This window comes from Molossus molossus, unplaced genomic scaffold (genome assembly GCF_014108415.1).
Source record: "Molossus molossus isolate mMolMol1 unplaced genomic scaffold, mMolMol1.p scaffold_m16_p_21, whole genome shotgun sequence".
NCBI classification, from domain to species: Eukaryota; Metazoa; Chordata; class Mammalia; order Chiroptera; family Molossidae; genus Molossus; species Molossus molossus.
This window is the reverse complement of record NW_023425357.1, coordinates 20,247,304-20,264,906: the sequence shown is the minus strand read 5'-3', so window position 1 is coordinate 20,264,906 and position 17,603 is coordinate 20,247,304. Positions and strand designations below refer to the sequence as shown.

The 17,603-nt window shown below is 50.3% G+C and overlaps 1 pseudogene; it reads right to left on the bottom strand.

The window, feature by feature from the left end:
* Nucleotides 1–17,039: 17,039 nt before the first annotated feature.
* Nucleotides 17,040–17,176, bottom strand: LOC118639690 (annotated as a pseudogene).
* Nucleotides 17,177–17,603: the final 427 nt, after the last annotated feature.

The window sequence follows — 17,603 nt, the reverse complement described above, 5'->3', positions numbered from 1 at the left end:
TGCCTTCCAACGATCCCGCTGCCTTTGGGGGAAGGTGTCATTCAAATCAAATAACCCCTGAGTAGAGACAGAACACCTGCTGACAGCTAGCTTCTCCCCTGTCCTCAGGACTTCCCGAGAAGCAGACGGGGGAGCTGCCTCCGCATCGCAAGGCAGCATCACATGTCACTGGAGCCCATAGAACCTGCGCTCAAACTCTGTAGGTCAAAGCCGGTCCCGCCCCTTCAGGCCTGTGTGACCATAACAAGCTCCCGAGCCCGTGTCCTTCCCTGCGGGCCCAACAGTAGTACCCACTGACAGGGCACAAGGACAGGTCATCTAGAAAGAGGAGCACTCAGCGGGGGTTCGGGTCTCGTCAGAGATTTCCATGTGGACTGTCACCTACTAACATGGTGATCTTGGTTGGGTCGCTCATCCTGAACGTGGACATGCTTGTCTTCAAAGGAGACCAAAGGATGCCTGCTAGGGCCACCCCAGAGGCTCAGAGTGAGGGTGATGCTTTGGCAACGCGCCATCTTCTCCCATCCACCCTAAGTGCCTGCCATCCGTCCACTCCCGCTGCATCCAGGGCGGGGCATCTGTCCAGAGAGGCACCACGTTTAAAGGGGCAGCTTCAAGAGGCAGACAGACGTAGGGTGGGTTCCTGGTTCTGTTGCTCACAAGCTGCATGGGCAGGCCTCGCCCTCCTCCACCAATGGGCATATAGTGGCACCTGCCTACTGGGTTGTTGGGCCAATGCCAGGAGATGACGCGGCAGCGAGGGCTCGGTCAGTGCTAGCCAGCATGGCAGCGCTCACAGGTCTGAAAGCCTCATCTGAAGCAAAGGGCGCCGCACAAATGCAAATCAGCGCTGTCACTTGTGGTCAATGAGCATACGACAGTGATGACATACCGAAGCTAGGGTATCGGCCTTGAGGGGACTAGAGACCAAGTGAGTAATCAAAGAGAGAATGCATGTGCAGACTAGCAGGCTAACCTTCACACAAACTTTGGAAGCCATGAGGAAATGAAGGACATCACTTTAACTTCAATATCTTAAGTAGACATGTACAATGTGATAAGGTAGCCATGGCACATTAAGTCAATGTCGACTGGTGATTAAAAATGGATTTCTCCAGGCTTCAGCCCTGGGGAGGAGAGATTGATGTCTTCCTACAGGAGCTGAGAGCCCTCCAGAGCATGGTTTTAATAATGCCCGGGCCCCTTTGCCTTCCATTGGACAATAATAATGATTTGTTCCTGTCATGAAATCATGTTCACTTACTGTGACTGCAGGGCCCACACAGGGCCTGATCCCTGTGGCTCGCCCTGACTAGGGCCCAGTGTGGGGATGACTGCACTGAATTCTAGAACACGGGAGCTGCAAGGGATGGAAGGCACACCAAGTGCCACCCCGTCATTTCAGACATGAGAAGGGTTTGTGGAGTTGCTCATACACGTAGGAGCAGTAAGCTGTAAGCTTCTGGGGAGATTCCAGGGGAAACTGAGCAAGAGCTGTTATCACAGGGCTGTGTGTCCTTCATTCTCCCATAGATGCTGGGTGTCCATTCAAGCAACCATCTCGTACCTGCGGCTCCGTTTTCACCGTCTGCAAGAACGACCGTGTCAAAGCTATTCCTTTGGTTGTCCCCTCCCAGAAAAGACCCCCAGGAAGCCCTCATATGCAAATAATTCCCCGAGGTCCCCTAGGGTGTCTCCCAGAGTGTGACTCCTTGAGTCCCGGCATCGGAATCAGACTCCCAGGGCCCACGCCCAGCTCCTGGGCGGCCTGAGCCTGTGGCCGGCCCCACCTCGCTCATGTGCTCCCGGCCATTCTGAACGCGCAGCAGCTGGGGAAGGGCTGTCTCGGTTCTACAAAGGGCCGACTTTCACCTGAGCTGAGCTCCCTTCTTCCTCAAGGAAAACTTAACGCAAATTACTTGAAAGTGGCTCGTGTGCCTCCAAACTCCTGAAGGAAAGTGATTCGCTGCGCAGTTGGAGTCCCGGGGAACCACAAGGGCCCGGTGCCTTTGTTCCTCTAGAGGAACACAGTGAAGTGTTGGCTGATATCGGCTGTCCACAAAATCTTCCTGCCATGCTGATAAGTCCCAAGGTCTCTGCCCAGGCACAGTCCTAATTCAGATCCTCATTCCCTTCCCTGCGCTCACTCTGCCAAGTCACCAACCTTCTGTTTGTCTCTGAACCCCAGCCTGAGCCCGGTACCTGGCCCAGGGAACAGGTTTCACGAATGTTCAGGGCCCAGATGAGATGAGTTGATTCCCTCGACAACCAGCACGTGTTTATTAAGCACCTACTACATGCACAGCACGTTTTAGCCCAGCTCTGATGCTGACCAGTTAAGAGAGTTTAGACAGCTGCTGGTCCTGCCAGCCAGGGGGTGGAGAAGTGAAGAGAGGAATGAGCGAATGAATGAATGAGGGAATGAGCCAATGACTGAGCTACTCTAACGCACGCGCTGTGTGCGTCCTGCCACGGGGTTGGTCTGATAGAACAGCATCCGTCGGGCCAGGCCTGTAAGTCTCAGTTTGGCAGGCATGGATTCTGGACCAGCCCCCAAAAGCATGAATTGCTGGGGTGGAGAGTGGCAAGAAAGAAGGGACCTGGTCAGCACGTCCTTGCCTCGCGCTCTGCAGGGGGTGCAGACTGCCTTTTGCTGCTCCCCAGAAAGGCCCGCCCACTGCTCTCTGCGGCCAAGTGACAAGGGGGAGAGGGATGTCTGTGCTTGGAAGGTCTTCATCTTTCATCTCACCTATAAGGGCCTCTGGGAAGGAGGGGAGAATGACGACAGGGTGGGTCACCCTGCCTGAAGCAGCCTGGGCCCTGTTCCTAGCTGGAGGGCTTCAGCTCTGTCCCGGATGACTCCGAAGGGCCGAATTCTCCAGGCTGTGGCCCATCCCTTCCTGCAGGTTGGTTGTTTCAGGCTGGCCTAGAAATCAAAAATAAGTAAGTAAATACAAAGCAGGATCCCGCCCAGCTGGTGTGGCTCCGTGGTTGAGCATCATTCCATGCACCGAGAGGTCGCTGGTTCGATTCCCGGTCAGGGCACATGCCCAGGTTGTGGACCTGATCCCCAGTGGCATGCAGGAAGCAGCCAATTGATGTTCTCTCTCATCGACGTTTCTATCTCTCCCTCTCGCCCCCCCCCACCCCAATCTCAATAAGGAAAAAAAAAAAAATTAAAAAAACAAAAAAACAAAGCAGGATCCCAAGCAGAGTGCCCCTCTGAGCTGGGTTGCAGACAACAGGGATGTCTCCCTGACACAGTGCGTGTGTACTAGCTGGCCAAGGGTGTACACTCCATGAGCACATGGCCTTTGTCTGTTGGAGCCCCAGACCCAGAAAAGAGTCTGCCCCATTGTAGGTGCTCAATAAGCACTTGATGACTTCTCAGAAGGATGCTCAAGCAGACAAATCACCTTCTACCTTTTGGGTGGTTTTTGGACCGGACTGCCCACCATAATCACCTGGGGAGTTGTTTAAAAAGTACTTTTCTTTTCAACATCTCCCCATGTGGTTCTAACGCAGCCAAGAGCGAGGGCCTATGATTTGGGGAAATATAGCTTTAAACAATCTGTCATTGGGGCAGACACCTTCCCACACTGCTGGGGTGTACCATTGGGTAGAACTTTCCAGAAGGAGGTTCAGCAGTATGTTCATTCACCCAGATCGCTGGGACCCAATTATGGTGTGGGCCTACTTGGGCTGCAGGGATGGCCACCAAGCCATCTGAAAGTGCCACACTACAGAAAGCATTACATGCTACTTTCAGCCTCTGCAATATTAAATACCTTTCCCTGTAATTTGAGGAAGAGTCTTGATTGAAATAAAAAGTTCACAGTCTACTGCGAGGTCTTTAAAACACGGGTTGAGCAAGACACTATAAATAGTACAATGGACGTTTCAGAATGACACACGCGTGGGGAATGCCCTCTGGAAAGAGACACGTTTGTTCACCCAGGAGCCTTTGAGACACTGTGTATCTTGTTATGTTACCTTGGAGCTATTTGTCATCTCTATGTAATGACAGGGGCACTGTCGTCAGCTTCCCAGTCAGAGTGAGGACACGGGAGAGAGGGGCAATGACCGGGCCCAGGCAGGGGACTCCAGAACCCACATGCTCACCTGCCCTGGACAGAGGGAGGCCCTGGGCCAGCAGGGATGGTGCCGAGGGGCTGGCATTACAGATGTGTTCTCTCCTTTTCCTTTCTGTACCCATTTATTCTCTCATTGTCCTATAATGAACATACGCCAACCAAACAGATGTATCTGAACATTGAGGAACGTGACATCTCCTGGCCAGAGTTATCCGCACCATCATCGACACGGGCGAAAATGACCTTGGTAGTTGGCCTTCTCTCCACTGGCTTAATTGGTGTGGACTCGGCCGAAGAATCCCCTTGGCCCGGGAAGGGGCAACTGTCCCCTCAGCCCCCCTTTATCTGAGGCTGTTGAAACTGCACCTGGATTCTGTGTATAGCCCTTGGCTCCACATCCTGGAGATGTCAACAACTTGGAGGTTGTTTAGGGAATTGCAACAGGGATGATTAAGGAAGGAACTGAACAGATTTGTCAGGAAGGCTTTACAAGAGCTAAACATGATGGCTTGGAGTAATGGCAACTGTCCATCAGTATGAGCGGGGCCCAAACAGGGGAGTGTGGGACTGGGGACTGTGGCACTTGAGGAGAAGATTCGAGAGAAATGAGATGGGAGAGAACCAGGAGCCTTCCTAGCTCTGTGGCAGGGGGAGTGTGCTCAGAGTGGATGGTACTGGGGCTGTGGAAAGACCCCTTCCCACTGGGAATCACTGGGCATCTTTGGGCATTCATTCTAGGCAGCATCAGGCATCACTAGACATCATCAAGCATTACTGAGCATCATCAGGCACCACTGGACATCATGGAGCATCAGTGAGCACCATGGAGCATCACTGAGCACTGAGCATCATCAGGCATCACTGGACATCATGGAGCATCACTGAGCACCATGGAGCATCACTGAGCACTGAGCATCATCAGGTATCACTGGACATCATGGAGCATCACTGAGCACCATGGAGCATCACTGAGCACTGAGCATCATCAGGCATCACTGGACATCATGGAGCATCACTGAGCATCACTGAGCATCACTGAGCATCATTAGGTATCACTGGACATCATGGAGCATCAATGAGCACCATGGAGCATCACTGAGCACTGAGCATCATCAGGCATCACTGGACATCATGGAGCATCACTGAGCATCACTGAGCATTATTAGGTATCACTGGACATCGTGGAGCATCACTGAGCACCATGGAGCATCACTGAGCACCATGGAGCATCACTGAGCACTGAGCATCATCAGGCATCACTGGACATCATGGAGCATCATGGAGCATCACTGAGCATCATCAGGCATCGCTGAGCACCACTGGACATCATTGAAGGTCCTGGATGCAGGCAGACAGTACAAAGATGAAACATGCATGAAGATGAAACATGCATGTCTCCTCCTTACAAAAAGTTTATAATCTGGAGCAGGTAGTAGACACATGTACAAAACAACTCTGATGTTACAACATGGAAGGCGCTGAGCAGTGTCACCTACATCATGCTAGGAGAGCACAGGGAAGGGAATGCACGACCTCAGCTAGTAATGGAATTTACCTTGAGCTTCCTGGCAGCCAAAAGAAAAGGAGAAACAGGTTGGTTATACGAATCTCATTGCTCCAAGAAAATGTTTTTCAGAAATTGCGTTGACTGTTTTTCACTGAATTGATCCAATACTCTGGAAAAGAATAACCTTTCCATATTGACTTTGAGAGTTATCCATGGTACATTATTATGTAGAAAAGCAAGTTGATGAACAATACGTATACAGCAAGCCCTTTTTGTGGAGAAAGCACAGAATAAAAAGCCTTGAACAAATACAGTAGCCCCACCCCCACCCCCCGGCCCCACAATATCTGTGATTTTGCTTTCCACAGTTTCCGTTACCTGCAGTCAGCCCCGGTCCCAAATTATTCATTTTCTCCAACCACCACCATGGTCTGCTCCTGACATCCAGCCATAAGCATTATCATGGCTCAATGACCCAGGGTCACCCGGGGCAGGAGACCCTCCTTCAGACATGTCCTCAGATGGCCACAGCAGGCAATGTCTACATCCTTCATCCCCCTTTATCTCATCATGTAGGAATCCTATAATCTCACCTCATTGCAAGAAGCAGGGTGAATACAGCACCATAAGGTATTATTGTGAGACAGAGAGACTGCATTCACTGACTTTCATTCCAGTACATCATTCCAGTTGTTCTATTTTATTACTAGTCATTGTTGGCAATCCCTTACTGTGCCTAATTTATAAAATAAACTTTATCTTAGGCATGCATTTATAAGAAAAAAACATAGTATATGCAGTGGTTTCAGGCATCCACTGGGGTCTTGGGATGTAGCCCCCACAGATAAAGGGGGGCTACTGTACAAAAAAATTCCAAATGATAGTCCAGCTTCTGCCAACAGGGGTTTTCTCTACAGGGTGTGGAATCGGGAGAGGGAGGCATGTACTTTTTATCTGTGTTTGTCTAGATTGGTTGAAGTTGTTAAAGCAAGCATCTATTTCTTTCTTAATTAAAACAATGGGGTGGGGGTACTTGACTATATAAAGGGAAGAAAGCTCCCCCCTGGAGATGTCTCAAAGTGGAGGCTGGGTTAGGCGTCGGTGAGCCGTCCTGAGAAAAGCTTCAGGCTGTCCACGGTCAAGTGCACATCACCCTGCCAGCTGCAGGCTCCGCCTGCCATGATGACACTGCAAAATGCCACACACCCAGAGGCTCCGGGAGGCCACCACCACCTCCTCCACGCCAGCCCTGCCCGTCAGAAACGAGCTCCGGTGAGTAGAACAACAGGCTCATTTTGACACTTTAAAAAAAAATAAAACAAACAAACAGATGAGTGAAAGAGACATCAAGTGGCCACTGCTTGTCTCCTGAAGATCTCTGGCAGGTCTGGTCCCCTTCTCTGTCCCCGAGTCTAGAGGCACAGATCAAAACCTCCATCACGCAGGGTAGCAGAGGTTGAAGTTGACAGCAATTCGGGAGGGTTTCCTGTGATAAACGCCTCAATCTCCCTTGAAATCTGCATGCTCCCGGCTTTATGGCCCGCTCGGGCTGGATGGAGCTCTGCCGACCAGACCGTGTCAGAGGTCACGCTGTCACTTTTTAAAGATCTGGCCAGAGATGAGGGTCTTTTGCTCTCAGATGTACCCGGTGGCCCCAGCCAGGCAGAGTTGGTGGGACACTCGGGGACAGCCTGTCCTGGCCTGCTGCCCAGCACTGGTGGGACCACAGCAAATTACTTCCTGGGCCTCCATCTCCTCATCCATAAAAGGGACAATAATTTCTGCTGGGAGGGTGCTAGGAGATGAGCGAGCGAGGGAAATGATTAGGAAAAAACACGATATACGGAGTAATAAATGAACAGCAAAGAGCTTGGTCACTGTCTTCAGGCAAATCCAGATTCCACCTGAATCCTGCCACTCTGTAGATGACCTCGGGGTGTCCATTCAACTAACACTGAGACTCAGTTCCCACGACTGCGAAATGGGCATCTCAAGCTGCATGGAAGACAACCTGGCAATGATCTCTGAGCACCTATTTACGACGGCAAATACCCATCGCCCTGCCTCTACCTATTCCTCTCTTTTCTCCAAAACACACATCCCCGTCTGGCATCCTGTTTGTTTTTTTTTTGTCTTCTGTCCCTTCTCCCCAGTGAAAGCTCCGTGGGGGCAGGGACTTTCATTTGTTTTATCCTCTCTTCTGTCTCCAGCCCCTAGTACAGTGTCTGCCACATAGTAGGTGCTCAATAAATGCTGGCCTAATAAAAATGTTAGTTAGTTAATATTGTTTCATTTGATAATGCATATCCTGGATACTTATACCATTGATATGCAGTAAGTTAAATTTATATATTTAAGGTACTTTATTTGGAAGATCTTTATTTTAAAGTTCTTTTATTTTTGTCCTTTTCTGAAGGTTTTTAACTTTTGGGTATGAAATTCTGATAGATGTAGGGGAAGGGGGGAGGGGAAAGGAAAGGCATTGGGAATTTGATTGACATCCCTGTGACTGGGGCCAATTTAAATCCACCTCCCACCAAAGCTCTCCTTTGCACACTTTTCCCCACCACCGTCTTTTACTGACTTCAGCTTACTTCCTGGCTGCAGGCATCTTCCAGAGTAACCATAGCCCTCAGGTCAAGTTTTTCTGTGTTTTCAAAGAGAACTAAGCTCCTCCTGTGAGCACTGTGGGCAGTGGGAGGGGGAGCCTCCTAGATCCCAGGAACTGTCCTCCCGTTAGAATCCCGTCGTCAGGATGAGCTGGGGCTCGGATCGGAACCTCTGCCAGATAAAGCAGCTGGCCTGGAACTTTCCCCTGGCAAGGACCGGTGTCCAAGTCTTCGGGGCAATCTCTGTCTGCACCAGGGTGGAAACCAGAAAGCGAGGAGACACGAGGTGGGTGGGGATGACGGCCGCTGAGCACCGCCCGGCGTGCACTGGGCTAGGAGGGAGAATGCAGCCTTGGCTGGGTGCTGGGACAGGGCTCTGATTAGTTTGCATCACTCTGGCCCTCCCCTTTCTCATGTTCCTTTCAAATCGAGTGAAGAACTGAGGGACGGGCCAGGCATTTAAACATGGAATGTTTGGGACAACCCCAGACATCAGAACATCTGCTAAATCTGATTTCGGCTGTGCCTCCTCCCTCCCCGTCCCAGGCATCCGAGCATCTGGTACAACTTTCTTGCTTATCTGAGTGATTCCAATTGCAACACCATCTCGTCTGTGGTTTCACTGTTCATTATACAATCATGTTTTACTTTTAAAATGCAATAATGGTAGAACCAAACTAATTAGGCACCAAACCCAAAATCTCACAGATAAAAAGGAGTTTTCTTTTTTTACCCATGACAAGAGAGCCGAAATCAGATTATTACTAAATCTAATTTGCATTAGGTTAAGAGTGAGGTACCAGCTTAAGCCTTTTAATTGATTTCAGTTACTGCGCCGGAAACAAAACGCTTGGGGAAATAATAGAGAAGCAAACGGTTACAATTCATTGGCAGGAGAGATCAGGAACTTTAAGATGCAGCTTCTTGGCTTAACGCTCAGCCAGTATCTCTCGATTTCCTCAGCTTTAAAATGGGGACAAAAGTATCAGATTATTTCCTCAAAATTCCAAAGACTTGGGTAAGAATACAGCACTCATGTAACATGCAAGGAACCCAAATCAATGTGTGTAGCTTGGCTATGTGTCATTGGTATTAATATTTCTTAACTCACCCTGAAAAAGCTGATTTCTTGAGGCTAGGTTAAGCAAAATATAGGACCTACACATCCAAGATGAGATGGTCCTCTCCATCTTTAACTTAAAAATTGGCTCTAGCCCAGCCGGGCTCAGTGGACTGAGCATTGTCCCATGGACTGAGAGGTCCTGGTTTGATTCCCGGTCAGGTCACATGCCCAGGTTGCAGGCTTGGTCCCCAGTGTGGGGCGTGCGGGAGGCTGCTGATCTATGCTTCGCTCTCACATGGATGTTTCTATCTCTCTCTCCCTCTAAAAAAATTAATAAAATATATCTTTTAAAAAAACCCCAGAAAACAAAAACCGGCTCTGTCCTCTAGCCCCAGCTGATTTTTTTTCTCTGCAAATGATGCTCTTTTCCCAGGGTCAGCACGTCCTCCGGAGGCATCCACCATCATCCCTTTCTCCTTCCTGCCCACGCACTCACCCTGCGCTCGGGCCACCAGCTGGCCCGGCGTGTCTGCGCCCGGCACGCGCCCTGCTCGGCTAACGGGCTCCCCTCACGGGATGCTCCCTGTCAGGCTGGACTGCGTGGAATTGCCATTTGTGTGGGTCAAAAGCAGTTGGGGGTTGACGTATGACACGGTTCCAACAAATGCGTGCCAGGCACAGAGGGAAGAGTGTCTGTGTTTTGAATGGCGGTTAGTACTTGGGTTACGACCTGGTTGGGTGCCTGCCTTCACCACCTACTCCGTGGCCTTCAGCCATCACCTTTTCTGTGCCTCAGTTTCCTTATCTGTAGAATGGCGGCAACGGTTGCACTGATGTCCTGGTGAGGGTGAGATGGGTAGCGGAGGTCATAGACAGAGACACTTAGTGGCACAGGTGCATTCCGGGGGCAGCGAGTGGCAGCTGTCATCTCCTCTCCTGAGCCCCATGACAAGCCCCCGATGAGGGGCTTATTACTAATGACTTGCCCAACGTCTCCCAGGCTTTGGTCTGAGTCCTCCCATGCCCAGCTTCCTCCGATCTCTGGCTCCTTATGAGCCCAAAGATGAGGATTCCTGGGTGCGTTCAGATTTTAAATGGGGTTCAAGGTGAGTCCCTGGAAACAAGATGCCAATTCGGTGGCCAGTTAGCAGGACAGAAATAGTCCCTCCGGTGACTGCTATGTTCTGGGAGATGCCCAGGCCTCACTGACCGGAGGAGCGTCCGGCACCTCTTGAGTTGAATTCCGTCATGTTTTTGGACAAGGTTGCCTTTGTCGCCTCGGCCCAGCTCATCGTCAGGGCTCTCATTCATTTCAAGGGCTATATATTTTGGTGGCTCCAACACCTGGGCTCTAATTTGTACAATAAAACAAAAATAGCCCCTCCCTGGAATACAGGGGCATTTGAGGGCGTGTAAGAACCTCCTCCACAAAAACAAACAAACAGATCAGGCCCCCTTCCAACAAAGGCGTGTGCACGGTGCCAGCCCTCCTGGTCAGGGGCCGGTCATCCGCTCCGTCAGCTGTCAGCCCCACCGTTCTCTGGGTCTCAGTGGGGAGTTTGCCTGGATGGTGGGGGGCAGGCAGCCAAGTGAGCTTGGACAAGTGTCTCATGTGTCCTTCATCGCTTTTTCCAGTGCCTCTGGGTCCCCCACGCGCCAGGACAGGATGTTCTGTGTGCTCGCCTCCCCTCGGCCCTCCCACCCCCAGCTCCATGGGCTTCTGATCCCTGTACCTTGGTTCACCCCAGTGCTGCTTCTCAAAAACATGATGCGACAGGCAGGAAAGAGATGGGAGCTTTTAAAAATACATATACTTTTAATCTTTCTGTCCCGCGAACCAGGAAGCTGTGTTTGGCTAAGAGCACACGAACCCACACCTTCCCCCACCGCCACCTCCGCCGAAGGCTCATGAGTTCAGATGCAGGACCTGCCAAATTTGGGTGGAGACCGGCTCTGGCCTGGCGCCTCCTGCCTCCTGGCCGCTGCCAGGCCAATAGGGACAGAATGTCGGGATGGTCGTCCTTCCTGAGGGACCAGGCCAGAGGAAGCCTTCTCTCAGGACAGGACTCCCCACCTCTCCCTTCTCCCCAGCGGAGTCCGTCTGTTTAAGCACGAGCATCCAGGTAGGGAGGAGGAGGGAAAGGCAGGAGAATTTACAAGGGCATTCCGTAAAGCAAAAAGAACCAATTTTTGTCCTGTGAGGGCTTCGCAGAATCATAAAAAAAAAAAAAAAAAAAATTGAGAATCCCCTCCTCCAACTAGGCACTGCCTGCCTTTGATCCTGACGTCTACCCTGGGACATGAGCCCTGCAGTCAGCCCATTTCACAGATGGGGAAACTGAGTCCCAGGGAGCGGAAGACTTCCCACTGACACCCGCTAAGACCTGTCTGACCCTATAGTCATGAGCCCCTTGCCCTACTCACCGTCAGTGGTTTTTGGAGGTGAAACCAACCAGAACTGCCCCCCCCCCCAGCCTGCAGGAGAGGAGGGGCTTGTGAGGGATAGGGATGCTCTCAGTTTCCTGTCCTCTGGCTGAGATGCCCAGTACAGGCTGCAAAGGAACCCTCCCACCTTTTCAGGTGTTTTAAGGACCCTTCTCTGAGTCCGGCTGTAGGTACAGGCTCAAGGGACAGTGCTGGCTCTGTCATCCGAAAGGGTGTCAGTCCCCACTGTCCTTACCAGGATGAAGGAGAGGGGGATGGCATGGGGGTTAGGAAGGAGAGGAGGAGGGGAAGGGAGGGAGACGGGCAGCCAGCACCCCACGTGTTTGTCGTTGCCTCGTGCCCATGCATCGCCCTGCTCAGGGAGGGGGTCCAGGCCGGCCCCCGCCCATCCCAGCAGCCCTCAGGCCTGAGGGACCCTCAGAAAATCCTCCCGGGCAGGGAGCTGTGAAGAGGCTGGGAAACTGCTGAATCATCTGCTTTGGATTAAAATAAAGCGAAATCAGATTTTTAGGTAAAAAAAAAAAGAGAGAGAAAGATAAGCTGGGGACTCAGAGTGTTGGATGGGAGGAGGCTCTGACCCACTGCCTGGTGGGGTACCGAGTCCATGCGCCCTGACCCCACCGCGGACTTGGCCACCGTGGCAGCCTCCTTAGTGGGAAGCCTTGGTCAGCGCGGGTGCCTCAGCCCCGGGGCCCTCGTCAGGGGTGCAGTCCTCCGAGGGCCTGGAATCCCGTAAGCGGTGTCGGCCTCCTGGAAACCAAGCGCTTGGTGTTTGAACCCAGCCCTGGAAAGCCCCTGGGCAGCGCAGGCAGCCGGTCGGGCAGGGCGGTGGTGGCCAGTGTCGGTTCATTGTACAAACATCACCCGACTTGGTCACCAGGCTGGTAACAGGAGACGGTTGGCCTCCCACTTTGACCTTTCACCCCTCTTTACTAAATAGGCCTAATTATTGCATTTGTCTGTCATTTGAGCCACAAATGATCCATTCAGGTCATGGGGGGGAGGCTGCATTTTCCAGCCCCTGTCTGGAGAGCTCCACTAATTGTATCCTTCAGAGGAAGTTTGTCAGGAGGCTGTTTTGGTCCCCGTGTTTCCGGGGAGGAGACTCTTCCTGCTACAGTGGAAGGGATGTTACTGAGCCATGAGCATCATCCCAGGGAAGCCCTGGGCTCCTGGCTCCCTGCTGCTGAGGAAGCTGGCTCGTCCTTCTTGGGTCCCTGGGTTTTAATTCTAGTTCTGCATGGGTGAAGGACTTCCCTTTCTGCAGCCTGGCCAACTGTGCATTGTCTACCCAATGGCCACTGTGCTTCCTTCTTCTGCATACACAGAGACTACATTTCCCAGTCACCCGTGTTTAGGTGGCCATGTGACCAAGTTCTGGCCAATGTCACGGGAGCAGAAGTAGGGTGTGTTCCCTCCAGTCCTGGACCATAAAGACCTCTTGTGGCCCATCCTCATTGTCTTTCTCCACTTGCTACCTCCAAGCACCTAGAAGAGGGAGGAGCCACAAGACAAAAGGAGCCTGGGTCTCTGAGTGACTTGGTGGAGTAGACATCCACAGCCCCCATCCTACCTCAACTTGTGTTATGCTGTGATGTGAGCACAAAATGACATTTATTTTATTAAATCTCTGAGATTTGGAGATTATTTATTTTAGCACTATGCCTACCCTGCCTAATATGCTTAGTAACAGAATCCCATCTTTATCTCAGGAGGTAATGTGCCTAATAAAGAGACTATAATTTTCCAGCTTCCCTTGCAGCTAGAGTTGACTAATAAAATGTAAGTGAATATTATTGGATAGGATATCTGGGAAAGCTCTTTGAGAGATAAACAGACAGTAGCACAATTCCTTTTACCTCCTGTTTGCCTGGAATGCAAACATGATGGTGGGAGCTCCGGCAACCATTTTGAACCATAAGGTGCTAAGAATGATAAAACAAAATACAAAAGTACTCTGAGTCCTTGATGAATGTGGAACCACAGTTAACCCTGGACTCCCCTTTTCTAAACTTATTTTATAAAAGAGAAAAATAAGCCCTATGTGTTACAACCACTGTTATTTTGTGTTTCTGTTAAATATATCTGCACCTATTTCTAATACCTACATTCCTTACCTATAAAAATATAGTACTCCTGCCCTGGCCGGTTTGGCTCAGTGGTTGGAGCGTTGGCCTGCGGACCAGAGAGTCCCGGGTTCGGTTCCCGCTCGGGGCACGTACCAAAAAAAAACCCAAAAAAAAACCAACATAAAAATATAGTACTCCTACAAAAAAAAGTGAGATAATATTATGTATGTAAAGAATGCATTCCATAGCAAGACTAAAATACAACCTATACAATCAGGACAGAGCTTTGTCACATGATTACTCTGGGGTGTAATTATTTGTTTAAAACACAAAGTTGCGTCTATGAAATGGAAATAAAAATGCCAACATGAGACAGGCTTGACACAGAGGGGCCGCCCCCCTTGCCTGAACTCCTTGTTCCCACCTCTACTCCCTCCTTCTCGCCTCACAGTTTGTCTCTGCCCTCCAAGATGTCCTCCCACATTCTCGGACACTCATGACATGTGACTGACACCACCCCAGTGTCTGTGTCACAGCTGATTAAGGCTCCGGACACCGAGTCATCATGGTAGCTCCAGAAATGCTACCTTCCATGGAAGAACCTCCTCCAGGCAGGTTTCTCACTGAGCTTTTCTTTACTCTTGCCACCACCCTAGAGGTACAAACAAAGCCAAGGTGCCCAAAGAGAGTCCTCCTAACGTCGTTTCTCCTTAGCAAGGATTGAGGCTGCCTAAGTGACAGCAATTCATGAAAGCAAGGACTTCAAGGAGCTGACATGTGTATACAACCAATTGCTGACATTGAACCATGACATTGCCCTTTCTTATTCTTGGTGGGCTGACACAATTCCTTGTGGAAGGCACTAAGAAAACATCCAGGACTCTCTTGGACCCTGGGCTGCTGGGTGCTGTTGTATAGGTGGCTCACTGCACAAGGTTCCCAGCCAAGGGGGCAGTGGCAGGCAGGTACCCAGCCCTCACTGCGCTCACACCCTGTACATGACTCAGGGCTATATTCATGGGGGGGGGCACCTCTTTTTAGTTTGCACAAGGATACCCTGTGGGCAAGTGGCAGGCAGCTTAGATCCTTGGCTGCTAAACCACCTGTCTTTGTGAAGTTTCTCCCTCTGTCTGCTCATCGAGACTTTCAGATGCAAAACAAAGTATTGAAAGCACGTTGAGCCCTGGGGGTTTGGGGCACTCCCTGGAGACAGGCATTCTTGGCCTCGTGCATTATCCTGACGGAGAGCTGCAGTTGCTCCATTGCAAACTATATTGTTTTAATCCTCTGTTCTCCAAGTTAAATGACTATTTACAAGAAGAAGAATGTCCACCAGCTGGGCTTCACTTGCAGGAGCTTGGGATAAAATGGAGGCAGGTCATGGGTGAGGCTAAAATGAACCCTGGGTATTAAAATGCCACTTAGACCGAAAACCACACACTGGATTATCTGCAAGGATCTGAAATACCGGTCTGGACTCACCTTATTCTTCAGTCCTCCCTCCCAATTGCTGGCCCTTGAATGGTCTGTTGCTTGAAAAGAGCCCCAGCAGGTGCATGAAAACATAGATAGTACCTGGGTGCAAACCAGGTGATGTAAATGCTCATTAAGGTGGATGGAAGTATCATAAAAAAGGAAGTGGGAGGGGAAGGGAGAATCGCTTGCTCCAAGATGGGACAGGGAAAATCCAAGGTGAGCCTGGACATCCTGTCATGACAGACATAAGGAAGGGCTCAGTGGATCATGGGGACAGGTCAACTTGAAGGCGCTCTCGCTGGCCAAATTTAGGACAATTGGAGCAACAGAAAGAATGCTGGTAATAACGGGTTGTAACCCAGAGAATAAAATAAAAGCTCCTGGATCCGTATTGATGAAATGAATGAGGGAGAAGAAAAAGTGCTTTCTTGAGCTAGAACCGCAATGAAAACCGTTAGCAGGAATGATGGGTTAAGACATCCTTCATCATTGGGAAGCCACTCTTGCGATACTTCAAGCGAGAATTCCCAACGGAAGCTAGAACTAGGAGGTGGAAGTATGGTAAGTAGAGGGATTTCACATAGTCTCAAAGTATCTTTCTAATTCTATACAGAATGTATCAACTGCAAAGGGGAATCGGTGCCTTTACAGAGAGGGACCACCTTCCCCATCCCCAGTAATGGGACAGATGACGTCATGGACCCCTGACAGGACGCCCTGACAAGGACACACGTCACTTCTGGTTTATTCCTGCCAAAAATTCCTACACGGAGTCTCACCACGAGGAAACATCAGACAAACCCACATGAAGAGCCTTTCAACGAGATACCGAGGCTTCCACGTTCAGAATGTCACAGTCATGAAAGACTGAACATGACCAAGGATGTTTCAGAATAGAAGAGACTAAAGAGACAACTGAATGCAAGCTGTGATTGGATCTTGAACCAGAAAAGGTGTGTGTGTGTGTGTGTGTGTGTGTGTGTGTTCTTCCCCCTTTGCCTATAAAGGACATTCATGGGACAGTTGGTGACATTCCAACAAGCTCTCTAAAGTAGACGAAAGCGTTATATCAGGCATACATTCCTCATTTTGTTAATACTGCGGTGATGTAAAATGTGTCCCTAGGGGCCATCATGGTTACCAGACGTGACAAAGCAAATACGGGAAGACGTTAGCGCTTGGGAAACCTCAGGGGAAGGTATACCAGAAATCTTTGTACTCCTTTGTAACTTTTCTGAAGATCTGAAGTCATTTCCAAATAAAATATCTTAAAAGAAGCGAGTTTGCATAACACACACACACACACACACACACACACACACATACACACACACACCCATGTCCCCTGGACGGCCTTCCTGGCCGACCCCAGCGCATTCCCCCAGGTCTCTGCCATGTGCTGTCCCTGGCAGCTCGGTACCACTCTCACTCACCCCAAGTGCTCAGGGCAAGTTGCTGCAGCTCTTATGGTCATTGTTAGTACAACTAAGTGAAACAAAAAGCAACACGTTCCCCTTGAAACCAAAATACAAGAGGGTGGTGGGTGGAGAGGCTAGGAAATCTTCAGAAACGTGTTTGGCTTGACCAGCTTCCCCCAACCGTCTTTACAATGATTCATCCAATTTCTTTCTCCCAACAACCACGCCAGGTCACTGACAACGGAAGCCAACCAAGTTGTTATATCAATTCACAGCCCCCCAATTGTCCATGTAATGGCTACAGGACCATGCTAGATAGCTTTTTTGTTTTGTTTTGTTTTTTTTTGTTTTTTTTAGCCAGGGGAGAGCGTGAACGCAGTCTCCCATTACCACAAATTTTGTAGTCAAATTTCCCACGTCCGGAGTGCAGTGGATAAGCCTCGCCCTAGGAAAACCATCTTCGTGATCATGGCAACTCCCCTGCCAGGTAAGGATTAGATGGTCTTGTTACCGTAATTCTCTTAATAGCCATCAACAAAGTAAGGACTTGGAAACCCCCAACCTCGGGGTTCATGAAATTGCTGAAGCAGTTACTGAGGCCCCAGAGCTCGAGTCCACATTGTGTGCGGATGGGACTGCTTCCAGCAACGAATGATTTGAACAGTCCACTGGGGACCCGTCCAAAGTCACTGATGATTGCAGGTAATTGGATTTGGAGGGCAGCAGGCTTTGAGGACGGAGCCCAGAGGTTTCCACAGGAACCAGATTCCTGGCATAGTTGGCAGCTATGAGATGTCAATGGCATAGGCCTCATCCCTACATCACCCTGCAGAGGAGATGCTGTAATGTTTTTTGGGGAAAGAACAGCTCATACGCACTTGGCTTCCTTCCCGGCATCTGTTTTCTTTTTGGCGAGTTGGGA